Below are 15,000 nucleotides of genomic sequence, written 5' to 3'. Positions count from 1 at the left end.
AAAAAAAACAACAGATTGTGTTTAGTCTTTTAGCTTCCAGTACGTGTGAAAATAGGAAAAATAGTGAAAACCGGGGAAGAAAAACCGGCAAAGTAGAAGCAAACAATGAGAAACTTTTCATTTGCATTATTGGTACATCATATGATCTGAGAAACACTCATAAAACATCTTTGGAAAGTTCAAGATGTTTAATAGTATGCCATGAATGATATTACACAGGGTAAGAATAGATTTTTCACGGTGTGAGCAATAGCAAAAATAGCAAAGGTGGAAGATTTGGTTTGTTTAAGAGCATGGCAACAGGTAAGAACTGACTTTTTGTTTGTGATTCCCTCCTTCTGCTGTGGAAAGTAAGCTAAAGTGAGAGAGTGGTTAGAACTTATCAAGAAACATTAGGTTCCACCAAGATTTGAACTCGGATCATTAGATTCAAAGACTGGTTTATAATACGATCTGAGCAACACTCACAAAACATCATTGGAAAGTTCAAGAGGGTTTAATAGCATGCTATGGGTAATATTACACAGGCTAAGAAGAAGCTTTTTTTGGTCATTCTACTCTTGCGATTTTTGAAGGAAGGTAGTGTGCAAGTGCGTTAAGGCTAAAGATGAGGTCCCACCGAGATTTGAACTCGGATCGCTGGATTCAGAGTCCAGAGTGCTAACCATTACACCATGGAACCTCGCACAAATTTAAACAAAACACATGGCCTGGGCAGACCAACAAACAACAGGGCCAAATAAGAACAACAGATTGTGTTTAGTCTTTCAGCACATGTGTACTGGTTAGAACTTATCAAGAAACATTAGGTTCCACCGAGATTTGAACTCGGATCACTGGATTCAAAGTCCAGAGTGCTAACCATTACACCATGGAACCACATTGAGCAAAGTCTCACACGGAACCATACTGAATGAGGCCTCACACAACCCCATCCAGAAAAATGTTCCCTCAACGATGTTTCGTCTTCTGCTTACTGTCCTTCTGTATAAATGGAAAGAAGGTCAAAAGTGGACAAGACTTGTAAAGGAGAACCAGACAAATATTAGGAAATTATTCAAATGCATGCTGGCAGAGAGAAAAGAAAAGAGATTGTCCTTGTGCTTCCTCTACTGGGCCAAATGTTATAGACATTGAAACAAGAAGTCAAATGTTAACCATGTCTTCATTTTACATGTATCCAAAGACTGAAACTGTTACATGATGTTTCATGGTTTATAATACGATCTGAGCAACACTCACAAAACATCATTGGAAAGTTCAAGAGGGTTTAATAGCATGCTATGGGTAATATTACACAGGCTAAGAAGAAGCTTTTTTTGGTCATTCTACTCTTGCGATTTTTGAAGGAAGGTAGTGTGCAAGCGCGTTAAGGCTAAAGATAAGGTCCCACCGAGATTTGAACTCGGATCGCTGGATTCAGAGTCCAGAGTGCTAACCATTACACCACGGAACCTCACACAAATCTTAACAAAACACATGGCCTGGGGCAGACCAACAAACAACAGGGCCAAAAAAAAAACAACAGATTGTGTTTAGTCTTTTAGCTTCCAGTACGTGTGAAAATAGGAAAAATAGTGAAAACCGGGGAAGAAAAACCGGCAAAGTAGAAGCAAACAATGAGAAACTTTTCATTTGCATTATTGGTACATCATATGATCTGAGAAACACTCATAAAACTTCTTTGGAAAGTTCAAGATGTTTAATAGTATGCCATGAATGATATTACACAGGGTAAGAATAGATTTTTCACGGTGTGAGCAATAGCAAAAATAGCAAAGGTGGAAGATTTGGTTTGTTTAAGAGCATGGCAACAGGTAAGAACTGACTTTTTGTTTGTGATTCCCTCCTTCTGCTGTGGAAAGTAAGCTAAAGTGAGAGAGTGGTTAGAACTTATCAAGAAACATTAGGTTCCACCAAGATTTGAACTCGGATCATTAGATTCAAAGACTGGTTTATAATACGATCTGAGCAACACTCACAAAACATCATTGGAAAGTTCAAGAGGGTTTAATAGCATGCTATGGGTAATATTACACAGGCTAAGAAGAAGCTTTTTTTGGTCATTCTACTCTTGCGATTTTTGAAGGAAGGTAGTGTGCAAGTGCGTTAAGGCTAAAGATGAGGTCCCACCGAGATTTGAACTCGGATCGCTGGATTCAGAGTCCAGAGTGCTAACCATTACACCATGGAACCTCGCACAAATTTAAACAAAACACATGGCCTGGGCAGACCAACAAACAACAGGGCCAAATAAGAACAACAGATTGTGTTTAGTCTTTCAGCACATGTGTACTGGTTAGAACTTATCAAGAAACATTAGGTTCCACCGAGATTTGAACTCGGATCACTGGATTCAAAGTCCAGAGTGCTAACCATTACACCATGGAACCACATTGAACAAATCCTCACACGGAACCATACTGAATGAGGCCTCACACAACCCCATCCAGAAAAATGTTCCCTCAACGATGTTTCGTCTTCTGCTTACTGTCCTTCTGTATAAATGGAAAGAAGGTCAAAAGTGGACAAGACTTGTAAAGGAGAACCAGACAAATATTAGGAAATTATTCAAATGCATGCTGGCAGAGAGAAAAGAAAAGAGATTGTCCTTGTGCTTCCTCTACTGGGCCAAATGTTATAGACATTGAAACAAGAAGTCAAATGTTAACCATGTCTTCATTTTACATGTATCCAAAGACTGAAACTGTTACATGATGTTTCATGGTTTATAATACAATCTGAGCAACACTCACAAAACATCATTAGAAAGTTCAAGAGGGTTTAATAGCATGCTATGGGTAATATTACACAGGCTAAGAAGAAGCTTTTTTTGGTCATTCTACTCTTGCGATTTTTGAAGGAAGGTAGTGTGCAAGCGCGTTAAGGCTAAAGATGAGGTCCCACCGAGATTTGAACTCGGATCGCTGGATTCAGAGTCCAGAGTGCTAACCATTACACCATGGAACCTCACACAAATCTTAACAAAACACATGGCCTGGGGCAGACCAACAAACAACAGGGCCAAAAAAAAAACAACAGATTGTGTTTAGTCTTTTAGCTTCCAGTACGTGTGAAAATAGGAAAAATAGTGAAAACCGGGGAAGAAAAACCGGCAAAGTAGAAGCAAACAATGAGAAACTTTTCATTTGCATTATTGGTACATCATATGATCTGAGAAACACTCATAAAACATCTTTGGAAAGTTCAAGATGTTTAATAGTATGCCATGAATGATATTACACAGGGTAAGAATAGATTTTTCACGGTGTGAGCAATAGCAAAAATAGCAAAGGTGGAAGATTTGGTTTGTTTAAGAGCATGGCAACAGGTAAGAACTGACTTTTTGTTTGTGATTCCCTCCTTCTGCTGTGGAAAGTAAGCTAAAGTGAGAGAGTGGTTAGAACTTATCAAGAAACATTAGGTTCCACCAAGATTTGAACTCGGATCATTAGATTCAAAGACTGGTTTATAATACGATCTGAGCAACACTCACAAAACATCATTGGAAAGTTCAAGAGGGTTTAATAGCATGCTATGGGTAATATTACACAGGCTAAGAAGAAGCTTTTTTTGGTCATTCTACTTTTGCGATTTTTGAAGGAAGGTAGTTTGCAAGCGCGTTAAGGCTAAAGATGAGGTCCCACCGAGATTTTAACTCGGATCGCTGGATTCAGAGTCCAAAGTGCTAACCATTACACCATGGAACCTCGCACAAATTTTAACAAAACACATGGCCTGGGGCAGACCAACAAACAACAGGGCCAAATAAAAACAACAGATTGTGTTTAGTCTTTTAGCACGTGTGTACTGGTTAGAACTTATCAAGAAACATTAGGTTCCACCGAGATTTGAACTCGGATCACTGGATTCAAAGTCCAGAGTGCTAACCATTACACCATGGAACCACATTGAGCAAAGTCTCACACGGAACCATACTGAATGAGGCCTCACACAACCCCATCCAGAAAAATGTTCCCTCAACGATGTTTCGTCTTCTGCTTACTGTCCTTCTGTATAAATGGAAAGAAGGTCAAAAGTGGACAAGACTTGTAAAGGAGAACCAGACAAATATTAGGAAATTATTCAAATGCATGCTGGCAGAGAGAAAAGAAAAGAGATTGTCCTTGTGCTTCCTCTACTGGGCCAAATGTTATAGACATTGAAACAAGAAGTCAAATGTTAACCATGTCTTCATTTTACATGTATCCAAAGACTGAAACTGTTACATGATGTTTCATGGTTTATAATACGATCTGAGCAACACTCACAAAACATCATTGGAAAGTTCAAGAGGGTTTAATAGCATGCTATGGGTAATATTACACAGGCTAAGAAGAAGCTTTTTTTGGTCATTCTACTCTTGCGATTTTTGAAGGAAGGTAGTGTGCAAGCGCGTTAAGGCTAAAGATAAGGTCCCACCGAGATTTGAACTCGGATCGCTGGATTCAGAGTCCAGAGTGCTAACCATTACACCACGGAACCTCACACAAATCTTAACAAAACACATGGCCTGGGGCAGACCAACAAACAACAGGGCCAAAAAAAAAACAACAGATTGTGTTTAGTCTTTTAGCTTCCAGTACGTGTGAAAATAGGAAAAATAGTGAAAACCGGGGAAGAAAAACCGGCAAAGTAGAAGCAAACAATGAGAAACTTTTCATTTGCATTATTGGTACATCATATGATCTGAGAAACACTCATAAAACTTCTTTGGAAAGTTCAAGATGTTTAATAGTATGCCATGAATGATATTACACAGGGTAAGAATAGATTTTTCACGGTGTGAGCAATAGCAAAAATAGCAAAGGTGGAAGATTTGGTTTGTTTAAGAGCATGGCAACAGGTAAGAACTGACTTTTTGTTTGTGATTCCCTCCTTCTGCTGTGGAAAGTAAGCTAAAGTGAGAGAGTGGTTAGAACTTATCAAGAAACATTAGGTTCCACCAAGATTTGAACTCGGATCATTAGATTCAAAGACTGGTTTATAATACGATCTGAGCAACACTCACAAAACATCATTGGAAAGTTCAAGAGGGTTTAATAGCATGCTATGGGTAATATTACACAGGCTAAGAAGAAGCTTTTTTTGGTCATTCTACTCTTGCGATTTTTGAAGGAAGGTAGTGTGCAAGCGCGTTAAGGCTAAAGATGAGGTCCCACCGAGATTTGAACTCGGATCGCTGGATTCAGAGTCCAGAGTGCTAACCATTACACCATGGAACCTCGCACAAATTTAAACAAAACACATGGCCTGGGCAGACCAACAAACAACAGGGCCAAATAAGAACAACAGATTGTGTTTAGTCTTTCAGCACATGTGTACTGGTTAGAACTTATCAAGAAACATTAGGTTCCACCGAGATTTGAACTCGGATCACTGGATTCAAAGTCCAGAGTGCTAACCATTACACCATGGAACCACATTGAACAAATCCTCACACGGAACCATACTGAATGAGGCCTCACACAACCCCATCCAGAAAAATGTTCCCTCAACGATGTTTCGTCTTCTGCTTACTGTCCTTCTGTATAAATGGAAAGAAGGTCAAAAGTGGACAAGACTTGTAAAGGAGAACCAGACAAATATTAGGAAATTATTCAAATGCATGCTGGCAGAGAGAAAAGAAAAGAGATTGTCCTTGTGCTTCCTCTACTGGGCCAAATGTTATAGACATTGAAACAAGAAGTCAAATGTTAACCATGTCTTCATTTTACATGTATCCAAAGACTGAAACTGTTACATGATGTTTCATGGTTTATAATACGATCTGAGCAACACTCACAAAACATCATTAGAAAGTTCAAGAGGGTTTAATAGCATGCTATGGGTAATATTACACAGGCTAAGAAGAAGCTTTTTTTGGTCATTCTACTCTTGCGATTTTTGAAGGAAGGTAGTGTGCAAGCGCGTTAAGGCTAAAGATGAGGTCCCACCGAGATTTGAACTCGGATCGCTGGATTCAGAATCCAGAGTGCTAACCATTACACCATGGAACCTCACACAAATCTTAACAAAACACATGGCCTGGGGCAGACCAACAAACAACAGGGCCAAAAAAAAAACAACAGATTGTGTTTAGTCTTTTAGCTTCCAGTACGTGTGAAAATAGGAAAAATAGTGAAAACCAGGGAAGAAAAACCGGCAAAGTAGAAGCAAACAATGAGAAACTTTTCATTTGCATTATTGGTACATCATATGATCTGAGAAACACTCATAAAACATCTTTGGAAAGTTCAAGATGTTTAATAGTATGCCATGAATGATATTACACAGGGTAAGAATAGATTTTTCACGGTGTGAGCAATAGCAAAAATAGCAAAGGTGGAAGATTTGGTTTGTTTAAGAGCATGGCAACAGGTAAGAACTGACTTTTTGTTTGTGATTCCCTCCTTCTGCTGTGGAAAGTAAGCTAAAGTGAGAGAGTGGTTAGAACTTATCAAGAAACATTAGGTTCCACCAAGATTTGAACTCGGATCATTAGATTCAAAGACTGGTTTATAATACGATCTGAGCAACACTCACAAAACATCATTGGAAAGTTCAAGAGGGTTTAATAGCATGCTATGGGTAATATTACACAGGCTAAGAAGAAGCTTTTTTTGGTCATTCTACTTTTGCGATTTTTGAAGGAAGGTAGTGTGCAAGCGCGTTAAGGCTAAAGATGAGGTCCCACCGAGATTTTAACTCGGATCGCTGGATTCAGAGTCCAAAGTGCTAACCATTACACCATGGAACCTCGCACAAATTTTAACAAAACACATGGCCTGGGGCAGACCAACAAACAACAGGGCCAAATAAAAACAACAGATTGTGTTTAGTCTTTTAGCACGTGTGTACTGGTTAGAACTTATCAAGAAACATTAGGTTCCACCGAGATTTGAACTCGGATCACTGGATTCAAAGTCCAGAGTGCTAACCATTACACCATGGAACCACATTGAGCAAAGCCTCACACGGAACCATACTGAATGAGGCCTCACACAACCCCATCCAGAAAAATGTTCCCTCAACGATGTTTCGTCTTCTGCTTACTGTCCTTCTGTATAAATGGAAAGAAGGTCAAAAGTGGACAAGACTTGTAAAGGAGAACCAGACAAATATTAGGAAATTATTCAAATGCATGCTGGCAGAGAGAAAAGAAAAGAGATTGTCCTTGTGCTTCCTCTACTGGGCCAAATGTTATAGACATTGAAACAAGAAGTCAAATGTTAACCATGTCTTCATTTTACATGTATCCAAAGACTGAAACTGTTACATGATGTTTCATGGTTTATAATACGATCTGAGCAACACTCACAAAACATCATTGGAAAGTTCAAGAGGGTTTAATAGCATGCTATGGGTAATATTACACAGGCTAAGAAGAAGCTTTTTTTGGTCATTCTACTCTTGCGATTTTTGAAGGAAGGTAGTGTGCAAGTGCGTTAAGGCTAAAGATGAGGTCCCACCGAGATTTGAACTCGGATCGCTGGATTCAGAGTCCAGAGTGCTAACCATTACACCATGGAACCTCACACAAATCTTAACAAAACACATGGCCTGGGGCAGACCAACAAACAACAGGGCCAAAAAAAAAACAACAGATTGTGTTTAGTCTTTTAGCTTCCAGTACGTGTGAAAATAGGAAAAATAGTGAAAACCGGGGAAGAAAAACCGGCAAAGTAGAAGCAAACAATGAGAAACTTTTCATTTGCATTATTGGTACATCATATGATCTGAGAAACACTCATAAAACATCTTTGGAAAGTTCAAGATGTTTAATAGTATGCCATGAATGATATTACACAGGGTAAGAATAGATTTTTCACGGTGTGAGCAATAGCAAAAATAGCAAAGGTGGAAGATTTGGTTTGTTTAAGAGCATGGCAACAGGTAAGAACTGACTTTTTGTTTGTGATTCCCTCCTTCTGCTGTGGAAAGTAAGCTAAAGTGAGAGAGTGGTTAGAACTTATCAAGAAACATTAGGTTCCACCAAGATTTGAACTCGGATCATTAGATTCAAAGACTGGTTTATAATACGATCTGAGCAACACTCACAAAACATCATTGGAAAGTTCAAGAGGGTTTAATAGCATGCTATGGGTAATATTACACAGGCTAAGAAGAAGCTTTTTTTGGTCATTCTACTCTTGCGATTTTTGAAGGAAGGTAGTGTGCAAGCGCGTTAAGGCTAAAGATGAGGTCCCACCGAGATTTGAACTCGGATCGCTGGATTCAGAGTCCAGAGTGCTAACCATTACACCATGGAACCTCGCACAAATTTAAACAAAACACATGGCCTGGGCAGACCAACAAACAACAGGGCCAAATAAGAACAACAGATTGTGTTTAGTCTTTCAGCACATGTGTACTGGTTAGAACTTATCAAGAAACATTAGGTTCCACCGAGATTTGAACTCGGATCACTGGATTCAAAGTCCAGAGTGCTAACCATTACACCATGGAACCACATTGAACAAATCCTCACACGGAACCATACTGAATGAGGCCTCACACAACCCCATCCAGAAAAATGTTCCCTCAACGATGTTTCGTCTTCTGCTTACTGTCCTTCTGTATAAATGGAAAGAAGGTCAAAAGTGGACAAGACTTGTAAAGGAGAACCAGACAAATATTAGGAAATTATTCAAATGCATGCTGGCAGAGAGAAAAGAAAAGAGATTGTCCTTGTGCTTCCTCTACTGGGCCAAATGTTATAGACATTGAAACAAGAAGTCAAATGTTAACCATGTCTTCATTTTACATGTATCCAAAGACTGAAACTGTTACATGATGTTTCATGGTTTATAATACGATCTGAGCAACACTCACAAAACATCATTAGAAAGTTCAAGAGGGTTTAATAGCATGCTATGGGTAATATTACACAGGCTAAGAAGAAGCTTTTTTTGGTCATTCTACTCTTGCGATTTTTGAAGGAAGGTAGTGTGCAAGCGCGTTAAGGCTAAAGATGAGGTCCCACCGAGATTTGAACTCGGATCGCTGGATTCAGAATCCAGAGTGCTAACCATTACACCATGGAACCTCACACAAATCTTAACAAAACACATGGCCTGGGGCAGACCAACAAACAACAGGGCCAAAAAAAAAACAACAGATTGTGTTTAGTCTTTTAGCTTCCAGTACGTGTGAAAATAGGAAAAATAGTGAAAACCAGGGAAGAAAAACCGGCAAAGTAGAAGCAAACAATGAGAAACTTTTCATTTGCATTATTGGTACATCATATGATCTGAGAAACACTCATAAAACATCTTTGGAAAGTTCAAGATGTTTAATAGTATGCCATGAATGATATTACACAGGGTAAGAATAGATTTTTCACGGTGTGAGCAATAGCAAAAATAGCAAAGGTGGAAGATTTGGTTTGTTTAAGAGCATGGCAACAGGTAAGAACTGACTTTTTGTTTGTGATTCCCTCCTTCTGCTGTGGAAAGTAAGCTAAAGTGAGAGAGTGGTTAGAACTTATCAAGAAACATTAGGTTCCACCAAGATTTGAACTCGGATCATTAGATTCAAAGACTGGTTTATAATACGATCTGAGCAACACTCACAAAACATCATTGGAAAGTTCAAGAGGGTTTAATAGCATGCTATGGGTAATATTACACAGGCTAAGAAGAAGCTTTTTTTGGTCATTCTACTTTTGCGATTTTTGAAGGAAGGTAGTGTGCAAGCGCGTTAAGGCTAAAGATGAGGTCCCACCGAGATTTTAACTCGGATCGCTGGATTCAGAGTCCAAAGTGCTAACCATTACACCATGGAACCTCGCACAAATTTTAACAAAACACATGGCCTGGGGCAGACCAACAAACAACAGGGCCAAATAAAAACAACAGATTGTGTTTAGTCTTTTAGCACATGTGTACTGGTTAGAACTTATCAAGAAACATTAGGTTCCACTGAGATTTGAACTCGGATCACTGGATTCAAAGTCCAGAGTGCTAACCATTACACCATGGAACCTGGGGCAGACCAACAAACAACAGGGCCAAATAAAAACAACAGATTGTGTTTAGTCTTTTAGCACGTGTGTACTGGTTAGAACTTATCAAGAAACATTAGGTTCCACCGAGATTTGAACTCGGATCACTGGATTCAAAGTCCAGAGTGCTAACCATTACACCATGGAACCACATTGAACAAAGCCTCACACGGAACCATACTGAATGAGGCCTCACACAACCCCATCCAGAAAAATGTTCCCTCAACGATGTTTCGTCTTCTGCTTACTGTCCTTCTGTATAAATGGAAAGAAGGTCAAAAGTGGACAAGACTTGTAAAGGAGAACCAGACAAATATTAGGAAATTATTCAAATGCATGCTGGCAGAGAGAAAAGAAAAGAGATTGTCCTTGTGCTTCCTCTACTGGGCCAAATGTTATAGACATTGAAACAAGAAGTCAAATGTTAACCATGTCTTCATTTTACATGTATCCAAAGACTGAAACTGTTACATGATGTTTCATGGTTTATAATACGATCTGAGCAACACTCACAAAACATCATTGGAAAGTTCAAGAGGGTTTAATAGCATGCTATGGGTAATATTACACAGGCTAAGAAGAAGCTTTTTTTGGTCATTCTACTCTTGCGATTTTTGAAGGAAGGTAGTGTGCAAGCGCGTTAAGGCTAAAGATGAGGTCCCACCGAGATTTGAACTCGGATCGCTGGATTCAGAGTCCAGAGTGCTAACCATTACACCATGGAACCTCACACAAATCTTAACAAAACACATGGCCTGGGGCAGACCAACAAACAACAGGGCCAAAAAAAAAACAACAGATTGTGTTTAGTCTTTTAGCTTCCAGTACGTGTGAAAATAGGAAAAATAGTGAAAACCGGGGAAGAAAAACCGGCAAAGTAGAAGCAAACAATGAGAAACTTTTCATTTGCATTATTGGTACATCATATGATCTGAGAAACACTCATAAAACATCTTTGGAAAGTTCAAGATGTTTAATAGTATGCCATGAATGATATTACACAGGGTAAGAATAGATTTTTCACGGTGTGAGCAATAGCAAAAATAGCAAAGGTGGAAGATTTGGTTTGTTTAAGAGCATGGCAACAGGTAAGAACTGACTTTTTGTTTGTGATTCCCTCCTTCTGCTGTGGAAAGTAAGCTAAAGTGAGAGAGTGGTTAGAACTTATCAAGAAACATTAGGTTCCACCAAGATTTGAACTCGGATCATTAGATTCAAAGACTGGTTTATAATACGATCTGAGCAACACTCACAAAACATCATTGGAAAGTTCAAGAGGGTTTAATAGCATGCTATGGGTAATATTACACAGGCTAAGAAGAAGCTTTTTTTGGTCATTCTACTTTTGCGATTTTTGAAGGAAGGTAGTTTGCAAGCGCGTTAAGGCTAAAGATGAGGTCCCACTGAGATTTTAACTCGGATCGCTGGATTCAGAGGCCAAAGCGCTAACCATTACACCATGGAACCTCGCACAAATTTTAACAAAACACATGGCCTGGGGCAGACCAACAAACAACAGGGCCAAATAAAAACAACAGATTGTGTTTTTATTTGGTTCAAGAGGGTTTAATAGCATGCTATGGGTAATATTACACAGGCTAAGAAGAAGCTTTTTTTGGTCATTCTACTCTTGCGATTTTTGAAGGAAGGTAGTGTGCAAGCGCGTTAAGGCTAAAGATGAGGTCCCACCGAGATTTGAACTCGGATCGCTGGATTCAGAGTCCACTCCATTACACCATGGAACCTCACACAAATCTTAACAAAACACATGGCCTGGGGCAGACCAACAAACAACAGGGCCAAAAAAAAAACAACAGATTGTGTTTAGTCTTTTAGCTTCCAGTACGTGTGAAAATAGGAAAAATAGTGAAAACCGGGGAAGAAAAACCGGCAAAGTACAAGCAAACAATGAGAAACTTTTCATTTGCATTATTGGTACATCATATGATCTGAGAAACACTCATAAAACATCTTTGGAAAGTTCAAGATGTTTAATAGTATGCCATGAATGATATTACACAGGGTAAGAATAGATTTTTCACGGTGTGAGCAATAGCAAAAATAGCAAAGGTGGAAGATTTGGTTTGTTTAAGAGCATGGCAACAGGTAAGAACTGACTTTTTGTTTGTGATTCCCTCCTTCTGCTGTGGAAAGTAAGCTAAAGTGAGAGAGTGGTTATATCAAGAAACATTAGGTTCCACCAAGATTTGAACTCGGATCATTAGATTCAAAGACTGGTTTATAATACGATCTGAGCAACACTCACAAAACATCATTGGAAAGTTCAAGAGGGTTTAATAGCATGCTATGGGTAATATTACACAGGCTAAGAAGAAGCTTTTTTTGGTCATTCTACTTTTGCGATTTTTGAAGGAAGGTAGTGTGCAAGCGCGTTAAGGCTAAAGATGAGGTCCCACCGAGATTTTAACTCGGATCGCTGGATTCAGAGTCCAAAGTGCTAACCATTACACCATGGAACCTCGCACAAATTTTAACAAAACACATGGCCTGGGGCAGACCAACAAACAACAGGGCCAAATAAAAACAACAGATTGTGTTTAGTCTTTTAGCACATGTGTACTGGTTAGAACTTATCAAGAAACATTAGGTTCCACCGAGATTTGAACTCGGATCACTGGATTCAAAGTCCAGAGTGCTAACCATTACACCATGGAACCACATTGAACAAAGCCTCACACGGAACCATACTGAATGAGGCCTCACACAACCCCATCCAGAAAAATGTTCCCTCAACGATGTTTCGTCTTCTGCTTACTGTCCTTCTGTATAAATGGAAAGAAGGTCAAAAGTGGACAAGACTTGTAAAGGAGAACCAGACAAATATTAGGAAATTATTCAAATGCATGCTGGCAGAGAGAAAAGAAAAGAGATTGTCCTTGTGCTTCCTCTACTGGGCCAAATGTTATAGACATTGAAACAAGAAGTCAAATGTTAACCATGTCTTCATTTTACATGTATCCAAAGACTGAAACTGTTACATGATGTTTCATGGTTTATAATACGATCTGAGCAACACTCACAAAACATCATTGGAAAGTTCAAGAGGGTTTAATAGCATGCTATGGGTAATATTACACAGGCTAAGAAGAAGCTTTTTTTGGTCATTCTACTCTTGCGAATTTTGAAGGAAGGTAGTGTGCAAGCGCGTTAAGGCTAAAGATGAGGTCCCAACGAGATTTGAACTCGGATCGCTGGATTCAGAGTCTAGAGTGCTAACCATTACACCATGGAACCTCACACAAATCTTAACAAAACACATGGCCTGGGGCAGACCAACAAACAACAGGGCCAAAAAAAAAAACAACAGATTGTGTTTAGTCTTTTAGCTTCCAGTACGTGTGAAAATAGGAAAAATAGTGAAAACCGGGGAAGAAAAACCGGCAAAGTAGAAGCAAACAATGAGAAACTTTTCATTTGCATTATTGGTACATCATATGATCTGAGAAACACTCATAAAACATCTTTGGAAAGTTCAAGATGTTTAATAGTATGCCATGAATGATATTACACAGGGTAAGAATAGATTTTTCACGGTGTGAGCAATAGCAAAAATAGCAAAGGTGGAAGATTTGGTTTGTTTAAGAGCATGGCAACAGGTAAGAACTGACTTTTTGTTTGTGATTCCCTCCTTCTGCTGTGGAAAGTAAGCTAAAGTGAGAGAGTGGTTAGAACTTATCAAGAAACATTAGGTTCCACCAAGATTTGAACTCGGATCATTAGATTCAAAGACTGGTTTATAATACGATCTGAGCAACACTCACAAAACATCATTGGAAAGTTCAAGAGGGTTTAATAGCATGCTATGGGTAATATTACACAGGCTAAGAAGAAGCTTTTTTTGGTCATTCTACTTTTGCAATTTTTGAAGGAAGGTAGTGTGCAAGCGCGTTAAGGCTAAAGATGAGGTCCCACCGAGATTTTAACTCGGATCGCTGGATTCAGAGTCCAAAGTGCTAACCATTACACCATGGAACCTCGCACAAATTTAAACAAAACACATGGCCTGGGCAGACCAACAAACAACAGGGCCAAATAAGAACAACAGATTGTGTTTAGTCTTTTAGCACATGTGTACTGGTTAGAACTTATCAAGAAACATTAGGTTCCACCGAGATTTGAACTCGGATCGCTGGATTCAAAGTCCAGAGTGCTAACCATTACACCATGGAACCACATTGAACATATCCTCACACGGAACCATACTGAATGAGGCCTCACACAACCCCATCCAGAAAAATGTTCCCTCAACGATGTTTCGTCTTCTGCTTACTGTCCTTCTGTATAAATGGAAAGAAGGTCAAAAGTGGACAAGACTTGTAAAGGAGAACCAGACAAATATTAGGAAATTATTCAAATGCATGCTGGCAGAGAGAAAAGAAAAGAGATTGTCCTTGTGCTTCCTCTACTGGGCCAAATGTTATAGACATTGAAACAAGAAGTCAAATGTTAACCATGTTAACCAATGTTCATTTTACATGTATCCAAAGACTGAAACTGTTACATGATGTTTCATGGTTTATAATACGATCTGAGCAACACTCACAAAACATCATTAGAAAGTTCAAGAGGGTTTAATAGCATGCTATGGGTAATATTACACAGGCTAAGAAGAAGCTTTTTTTGGTCATTCTACTCTTGCGATTTTTGAAGGAAGGTAGTGTGCAAGCGCGTTAAGGCTAAAGATGAGGTCCCACCGAGATTTGAACTCGGATCGCTGGATTCAGAGTCCAGAGTGCTAACCATTACACCATGGAACCTCACACAAATCTTAAGAAAACACATGGCCTGGGGCAGACCAACAAACAACAGGGCCAAAAAAAAACAACAGATTGTGTTTAGTCTTTTAGCTTCCAGTACGTGTGAAAATAGGAAAAATAGTGAAAACCGGGGAAGAAAAACCGGCAAAGTAGAAGCAAACAATGAGAAACTTTTCATTTGCATTATTGGTACATCATATGATCTGAGAAACACTCATAAAACATCTTTGGAAAGTT

The 15,000-nt window shown here is 39.1% G+C and overlaps 1 protein-coding gene and 27 non-coding genes across 28 annotated transcripts in view; all 28 read right to left on the bottom strand.

Moving 5' to 3' along the window:
- Positions 1 to 15,000, bottom strand: part of LOC149283794 (complement component C7-like) — a 145,572-nt gene that overhangs the window by 122,827 nt on the left and 7,745 nt on the right. The gene's annotated exons all lie outside the window — the stretch shown is intronic.
- TRNAQ-CUG (transfer RNA glutamine (anticodon CUG)) lies at positions 611 to 682 on the bottom strand. The gene has a single exon. It is a non-coding gene; the product is annotated as a tRNA-Gln (tRNA).
- TRNAQ-UUG (transfer RNA glutamine (anticodon UUG)) lies at positions 808 to 879 on the bottom strand. Its single transcript has one exon. It is a non-coding gene; the product is annotated as a tRNA-Gln (tRNA).
- On the bottom strand, positions 1,385 to 1,456 carry TRNAQ-CUG (transfer RNA glutamine (anticodon CUG)). Its single transcript has one exon. It is a non-coding gene; the product is annotated as a tRNA-Gln (tRNA).
- Positions 2,125 to 2,196, bottom strand: TRNAQ-CUG (transfer RNA glutamine (anticodon CUG)). The gene has a single exon. It is a non-coding gene; the product is annotated as a tRNA-Gln (tRNA).
- On the bottom strand, positions 2,322 to 2,393 carry TRNAQ-UUG (transfer RNA glutamine (anticodon UUG)). The gene has a single exon. It is a non-coding gene; the product is annotated as a tRNA-Gln (tRNA).
- Positions 2,899 to 2,970, bottom strand: TRNAQ-CUG (transfer RNA glutamine (anticodon CUG)). Its single transcript has one exon. It is a non-coding gene; the product is annotated as a tRNA-Gln (tRNA).
- On the bottom strand, positions 3,639 to 3,710 carry TRNAQ-CUG (transfer RNA glutamine (anticodon CUG)). The gene has a single exon. It is a non-coding gene; the product is annotated as a tRNA-Gln (tRNA).
- TRNAQ-UUG (transfer RNA glutamine (anticodon UUG)) lies at positions 3,837 to 3,908 on the bottom strand. The gene has a single exon. It is a non-coding gene; the product is annotated as a tRNA-Gln (tRNA).
- Positions 4,414 to 4,485, bottom strand: TRNAQ-CUG (transfer RNA glutamine (anticodon CUG)). The gene has a single exon. It is a non-coding gene; the product is annotated as a tRNA-Gln (tRNA).
- Positions 5,154 to 5,225, bottom strand: TRNAQ-CUG (transfer RNA glutamine (anticodon CUG)). Its single transcript has one exon. It is a non-coding gene; the product is annotated as a tRNA-Gln (tRNA).
- On the bottom strand, positions 5,351 to 5,422 carry TRNAQ-UUG (transfer RNA glutamine (anticodon UUG)). Its single transcript has one exon. It is a non-coding gene; the product is annotated as a tRNA-Gln (tRNA).
- On the bottom strand, positions 5,928 to 5,999 carry TRNAQ-CUG (transfer RNA glutamine (anticodon CUG)). Its single transcript has one exon. It is a non-coding gene; the product is annotated as a tRNA-Gln (tRNA).
- On the bottom strand, positions 6,668 to 6,739 carry TRNAQ-CUG (transfer RNA glutamine (anticodon CUG)). Its single transcript has one exon. It is a non-coding gene; the product is annotated as a tRNA-Gln (tRNA).
- Positions 6,866 to 6,937, bottom strand: TRNAQ-UUG (transfer RNA glutamine (anticodon UUG)). The gene has a single exon. It is a non-coding gene; the product is annotated as a tRNA-Gln (tRNA).
- TRNAQ-CUG (transfer RNA glutamine (anticodon CUG)) lies at positions 7,443 to 7,514 on the bottom strand. Its single transcript has one exon. It is a non-coding gene; the product is annotated as a tRNA-Gln (tRNA).
- Positions 8,183 to 8,254, bottom strand: TRNAQ-CUG (transfer RNA glutamine (anticodon CUG)). Its single transcript has one exon. It is a non-coding gene; the product is annotated as a tRNA-Gln (tRNA).
- Positions 8,380 to 8,451, bottom strand: TRNAQ-UUG (transfer RNA glutamine (anticodon UUG)). Its single transcript has one exon. It is a non-coding gene; the product is annotated as a tRNA-Gln (tRNA).
- TRNAQ-CUG (transfer RNA glutamine (anticodon CUG)) lies at positions 8,957 to 9,028 on the bottom strand. The gene has a single exon. It is a non-coding gene; the product is annotated as a tRNA-Gln (tRNA).
- TRNAQ-CUG (transfer RNA glutamine (anticodon CUG)) lies at positions 9,697 to 9,768 on the bottom strand. Its single transcript has one exon. It is a non-coding gene; the product is annotated as a tRNA-Gln (tRNA).
- On the bottom strand, positions 9,895 to 9,966 carry TRNAQ-UUG (transfer RNA glutamine (anticodon UUG)). Its single transcript has one exon. It is a non-coding gene; the product is annotated as a tRNA-Gln (tRNA).
- TRNAQ-UUG (transfer RNA glutamine (anticodon UUG)) lies at positions 10,064 to 10,135 on the bottom strand. The gene has a single exon. It is a non-coding gene; the product is annotated as a tRNA-Gln (tRNA).
- TRNAQ-CUG (transfer RNA glutamine (anticodon CUG)) lies at positions 10,641 to 10,712 on the bottom strand. Its single transcript has one exon. It is a non-coding gene; the product is annotated as a tRNA-Gln (tRNA).
- On the bottom strand, positions 12,394 to 12,465 carry TRNAQ-CUG (transfer RNA glutamine (anticodon CUG)). Its single transcript has one exon. It is a non-coding gene; the product is annotated as a tRNA-Gln (tRNA).
- On the bottom strand, positions 12,592 to 12,663 carry TRNAQ-UUG (transfer RNA glutamine (anticodon UUG)). Its single transcript has one exon. It is a non-coding gene; the product is annotated as a tRNA-Gln (tRNA).
- On the bottom strand, positions 13,910 to 13,981 carry TRNAQ-CUG (transfer RNA glutamine (anticodon CUG)). The gene has a single exon. It is a non-coding gene; the product is annotated as a tRNA-Gln (tRNA).
- On the bottom strand, positions 14,107 to 14,178 carry TRNAQ-UUG (transfer RNA glutamine (anticodon UUG)). The gene has a single exon. It is a non-coding gene; the product is annotated as a tRNA-Gln (tRNA).
- Positions 14,692 to 14,763, bottom strand: TRNAQ-CUG (transfer RNA glutamine (anticodon CUG)). Its single transcript has one exon. It is a non-coding gene; the product is annotated as a tRNA-Gln (tRNA).

This window comes from Sceloporus occidentalis, unplaced genomic scaffold, assembly GCF_023333645.1.
Source record: "Sceloporus occidentalis isolate IW3139 unplaced genomic scaffold, rSceOcc1.0.p SCAF_101, whole genome shotgun sequence".
NCBI lineage: Eukaryota > Metazoa > Chordata > Lepidosauria > Squamata > Phrynosomatidae > Sceloporus > Sceloporus occidentalis.
This window is presented reverse-complemented; position numbering and strand designations above follow the sequence as displayed.